We start from the raw sequence: 5,737 nt of genomic DNA, 5'->3' as shown, positions 1-5,737 counted from the left end.
TGGCCATGTGCGATCCAGCTGCCTTAGCCATCATGCCACCAGCTGGCGCTGTCCACGTGTTACAGATGCATTCAGTGGAAGAGACAAGGTTGAGTTTGGTTACCTCATATTATTGAGAACCAGAACTCTGTCTGGGACTTTACCTGATCATATCTGTTCCCACTGCGAGGTGACTGACACGTGCCTCTTGGACATGGCCGTATCCTAGCAGTGAAATGCTGAACTCCCTTCACTTTCTGAGTGCCAAATTGTAAGACAAGACTTGAGGAGAAACAGTTGGGGGAGACTGGGGTTCCCAGGCTGGATCCAGAAAAGGGGCCCCTCCCACATATAAGAAGGGTCCAAGTGTTCACTGAAAAGTCCCTGAAAGAAGCCTCCCACAGCAGGAGTTAGTGTTGGGGACCAGGAAAGGCAGTCCAGGGGAGGGGACACCTGAGTGAGCTTCCAGGGTATTTTAGGGTCACAAAGATGATAAAGACCGTGGGAGAGGAAGGAGGGGCAGACGGCGGTGCTCTGTGAGGCTGACCCACCTGTGAAAGTTCTGGGTTCGTGAACAGAGACCACCCTGAATACAGAGCACCCAAGTGCCCATGATCCAGGAATGATTGAGGCTGGGGATCACAGCTTTGGCACCCTATTGGGAGTGTCTCTGTCTCTGTCTCTGTGTGTATGTCTTGCTCATGGAAAAGATGGGTGGATAAACCTAAAAAAATAAAACAACAACAAAACGCTTGAGGGACTACAGAGGGAGAAGTTTCTGCAGAACCTGGAGAACACAGGTCGAGCCTGGCCTCATGGACATTTCTGGCCACACGGTGCTCAGGTCTCTGGACTGCAGGGCAGAGGAGCAGGAGCAGGAGTCGGGCCCTCCACTTCTGCAGCACCTCAGGCTGTGAAGTCTCTTTCTAGGATCATTTTCCTCCATTTAAAGATGAGGGCATAGGCTTTGGGGACAGGCCCATCCACGGCCACTTCGCAAAGACATTGCAGAACTCAGGTCTCCTCACCATGACCCAGTCTTCCTTTCTCAGGTAGCTCCCACCCCACGGGCCTTTCCAGGTCCTATGGGAGATCCTCAACTGTTTTCACTTTCCTATGTTTTCAGGCCATTTCCCTGTGCAACAGCCACTCCCAAGAGCCTCTCTGGTCAGACAGTGATTCTTACCTCAGAGGACACATCACAGATGACTGGGCAGCCTAGAACTTTATTATAGGAAAAGCCACTCCCTACTGAAAAGGGCACACGTGTTCCCTGCCCCTGTGCCAGAAGACCATTGATGTGAGTTCAAAACACTTCCTTTACAGCCTTGAAATACAAGCCTAGAATGGGAGGCCAGCCACAGGGATGAGAACTGAGACCAGAGTTTGGAGTTGGGAATCCCAGTTCATGGCTCTTCAATAGTAAATGAGGAGCTAGACAGTGGTGCAGGGGGGAGAGGTTCCAGGCTTGTGTCTGAAGAGCTCCCTGAGTGCCCAGGCACCCAAGTATAGTCATCTGGGGCTGACTGAGACACTGTTGGGGCTTTTCTCTCTTTCAAGAAATAAACTCTTTTTTTTTTTTTTTTTTTTTTTGAGAGAGATTTTTTGCTGTGGGGGATGTGTGGTGGTTGGGGAGTTTTCTGAGAGAGATTTTTTGCTGTAGGGTATGTGTGCTGGTTGGAGAGACAGACAGAAAATGAGAAATTACCCTGCAGGAGAGATGGCCATACTATAATCCCTTCTCATGCACACACACCCAGCATGAGTTTTAAGCCCCTGGGTTCAGGACTCAAACCATGGTATACTACGTGGGAGTCCAGCGACGTAACCATTATGCTATCTGCTGGTCCCAAGAAATAAGCTTTTAAAAGAAGTAATGATTTAATCATGATATATAGATATAGATATAGATAGATAGATAGATAGATAGATAGATAGATAGATAGATGTATTTTGAAGAGGTTTTTGCTACAGGGCGTGTGCACTCACCAGAAAGACAGAGACAGAGAGACAGAAAGCGAGAAATCACCCCCCCCCAGGGGGGATGGCCCCGCCGCAATCCCTTCTCTTCTGTTCTCCTCTCGGGATCTTGGGCACTCACGCACACATGCCCGGTGTAAGTTTAAGCCACTGGGTCCGAGACTTGAACCATGGTCAACTACATGGGAGTCCAGCGACATAGCCATTACGCCAACTGCTGGTCCCCATGATTCATATTTTTGAGCACTTACTCAGTGCCAAGCATTCTGCTAATCCCTTTACACAGACAGTCTCATGTATCTTTCACAACCGCCCTCTCACATAAAGTCCATGGCTACTTTTTTTAACAATTATTTTATTTAACTTTATTTATCCATTTATTTATTCATTTTAATTTGACCAGAAAGGGATAGAGTGAGAAAAAGAGAGAGAGAGAGAGAAAGTGAGAAAGCTGCTGGTACTCGAACCAGGTCCAGTACTCAAACTGCATTTGGCCATGTGGGAGTACAACACCCTTAACCACCACACCATCTGCCAGCCCCGGACTCCACGACTATTAATCTCATTTCACAGACGAGGACGCTTAGGCGCAGAGGTGTGGTGACTCCTGCATCTGGAGCTGGAGTGCTTGGAGTGCATGGGCCGGCCAGGCAGCCAACCAGGTGCTTCGAGCAGAACTTTGAGCCCGGCTGAGGGGGGCAGCCTCATGCCTTTCTGCCTCGGCCCCATTTCTCAGCCTCGGAATTCCTCTGCAGTCATCCTAGTCTCCTTTACCAGTTTCTTATCAGGAGTAGCGGAGGCAAGGTGCTGTCACCGTGCAAGCCTTAGGTGCCAACGTCCCACCCCGACTGTCCTGCCCCCGCTGAGGAAGGGCCTGGCTGGGTCCGGCCGCCCATCCTGCTGTCCTGGCCTCCTTCCAACGCCCACATCCTCTCAAGGGCTTCAGACCAGAAGCCCTTCCCAGCTCGGCCAGAACCTGTCTGCGCGGTGGCGGGGTGGCTGGGCAGGCATGACAATACAGTCTAAAATTACCCCGAAGGCTGAAGGCTGTGCACCCTCCACCCTTCCTGCATTCCTCCCTGAGGCTGGGCCGGCCCAGAGAGAGGCCTTTGTGGATTTGGGTGATCTATGTTGAGGGTCGTGCTCCCCGGCCACCCAGCTGCCTCTGGGGCCAAAGTCCAGAGGGGGTTCTAGGAGACAGGCGGCCTGTCTGAAGCAGGCTTGTCCGGGAGCTGGATGTGGCCTCAGTCGAGAGTTCCTGGCTTTCTGTGTTCCCTCTTCTTGGGTGACCTTGGTGCTCTTAGTAAATAGCCTTCCTCCAGGAAGCCTTCCTTGTATGCCTCCCCCCTACATCAGTCTGGCTTGCCTTTCCCAACCCAGTACTGCCCCCATGATAGGACCTTGCACCCTGTTAAGGACCTGCCTGGCCAGAATTCTGCCCCCTTGAGAAAAGGGGCTAGCTCTTCCCTGCAGTATTCCAAGTCCAAGTACAGTGCCCAATACAGAGACGCGTTCAGTCGATGTTTGCAGAACCCCTTCAAGCAAAGCTGTCAAAAGTGAAGACTGATGTTTTTCCTCTGATCTAGTTTTGTTTCTTTTTTTAACATCCATAGACATAGGCAAATAAATAGTCCACCGTTCTGGTATTAAATGAGCTCATATGTCCTTTAAAACATGTTACGCTGGCTTTGAGAACTCTCGGTTATTTCTGATATCTAAACTCCTTTTAGAATGGGATATTTGGGACAGAACTTCAGAGTGTCATTGTAGGTAGACCCTGAGAAGTCATTATCCTTATTTTACCCAAAAGGAAATGGAGGCTCAGAGAGGTTCAGTAACTGGCTAAGGTCCTACAGCCAGCACGTGGCAGATTTGGGGATGCCTCGTTGTTTATAGGGCGTATGTGGTTCTCTTTGCTTTTATGCAGTGCAGGTGACACAGGTACAATAACATGACACTGGGACAAGGATACTGACTGAAGGAGGGAAGAAGGCCATGAGAACCATGGGGACCTGAAGAGGGAACGGACTGCAGAGAGTTCGCCAAGTGGACGGGAGGGCCAGGCAGTGCGAGGAGTTTGCGCCAGGAAAGAGGCCCCAAACTGTGGGGTTTAGGGAGACCCACGCTCCTTGCAGCCTACCTCCTGGGCAGCTGTGGGAGAAAAGGAGACAGCATTTGGCAAGAGTTGGCATTAGGTCCTACAGCCAGCACGTGGCAGATTTGGGGATGCCTCGTTGTTTATAGGGCGTATGTGGTTCTCTTTGCTTTTATGCAGTGCAGGTGACACAGGTACAATAACATGACACTGGGACAAGGATACTGACTGAAGGGAGGGAAGAAGGCCATGAGAACCATGGGGACCTGAAGAGGGAACGGACTGCAGAGAGTTCGCCAAGTGGACGGGAGGGCCAGGCAGTGCGAGGAGTTTGCGCCAGGAAAGAGGCCCCAAACTGTGGGGTTTAGGGAGACCCACGCTCCTTGCAGCCTACCTCCTGGGCAGCTGTGGGAGAAAAGGAGACAGCATTTGGCAAGAGTTGGCATTGCCGCTGCCACCTTCCAAGACTTACATATCCCCTCAGCAACAGCAAAACCAATCAACAGTCTTCCCCTCTTTACTGTGGAACATGCTGCATTTCCTGAATGCCAGGATTCTGGAAGTACAAAAGCTTTGCCAAGAGGTGGCTCCGTTGCCTCCTGTGTGTCCTGCTCCGCTCCCTTCCCGCCCCTCTGGGCTCTGTCTGTCCTTCCAATGATCCGTCTTGGTCCATTGGCAGGTCAGGGCAGACTCTCCTCTCTCCAAGATGTGTGATGAATGTGCCGAGGGATTAGCCTGACTTTTCCGGGTCCTGGTGGTGCCAGGAGCAAGCGCATTCCAGAAAGGCCTGAGCTGATGGATGCCTTGGGGGGGAGGAGGTCTGGGGAGAGGAGAGGCTGTAAGTTTGGGAGGGGGATTCCGGACATTCCTAGAGCTGGGGGCCACCGCCTGCCTGCAGCAGTGATGGACAGACAGCTGAGAGCAGGCCGGAGGAGGCTGGGGGATGCCCTAATCAGCACGTCAGGGGCCTACTCACTCAGCCCAGTGGAATGTTATCTTTCGTCTAATCACTTGCAGGCAGGGAAGAATGAGGCAGGGGCACCTGCCCTGTGTTCCCCCAGAGCTAGCATTGGCTCTCCGTCTCAGAGGGTGGGTCTGGGTGAGGGGTGCGGTGAGGAGGACCATGCAGAGTTCCCCTACGTGCTGCATGTGTTGCAGACGGAACCAGAGTGCAGAAGGACAGACTCATCCCACAGCTTCCCAGCTGCCAGGGCTCCTTGGCATCGCCTGCCTTGTCCACTGCCTTTACTTAGGGCTCGAGGATCTCGAGCCGCAGACCACGTACCAGCTGCGTGCAAGGCCACGACTCGTGATTTTGTATGTCGTGATCAAACATTCTCAGATCCCTTCTTCCCAGGCCTCGGTTCACACAGCTGCAGAAATGAGCTGGTGGGATACGGGGCTCTGAAGGCTCTTCTGACGTCATGGGACCTCTCTGGGTCCCTCTGCCACATGCGCGGTTCCAGGTAGGGAAGGGAGGAAGAGGCAGGTGTCTAGCTAACTCATTTGGGTTCTCCAAAGGGTCCTTTGGAAAGTGGAAACGCAGCCAGGTAAGGCCGGTTCCTCGTTCCACCACCTGGAAACTGCGGGACGTAGCGCAAATGGCTGTCTCTGAGCCTCGGTTTTCTCCACTGCGAACAGGAATCAGAGTGGCCTGTCTGGGTTGTTGTGAAGCCGGAGACG

At 52.4% G+C, this 5,737-nt stretch overlaps 1 long non-coding RNA gene across 1 annotated transcript in view; it reads left to right on the top strand.

Moving 5' to 3' along the window:
- The first annotated feature begins 1,220 nt into the window (after window positions 1-1,220).
- The window catches only part of LOC102479905 (uncharacterized), a 12,688-nt gene continuing 8,171 nt past the window's right edge, over window positions 1,221-5,737 (top strand). The window contains exon 1 of the long non-coding RNA XR_333330.2: window positions 1,221-1,279. This is a non-coding gene — a long non-coding RNA (uncharacterized LOC102479905). The remainder of the gene's footprint in view (window positions 1,280-5,737) is intronic.

The sequence above is a fragment of the Tupaia chinensis genome, unplaced genomic scaffold, assembly GCF_000334495.1.
Source record: "Tupaia chinensis unplaced genomic scaffold, TupChi_1.0 Scaffold000045_1, whole genome shotgun sequence".
NCBI classification, from domain to species: domain Eukaryota; kingdom Metazoa; phylum Chordata; class Mammalia; order Scandentia; family Tupaiidae; genus Tupaia; species Tupaia belangeri.
Note: the sequence above shows the minus strand (reverse complement) of the source record. Positions and strands in the feature narration are given on the sequence as shown.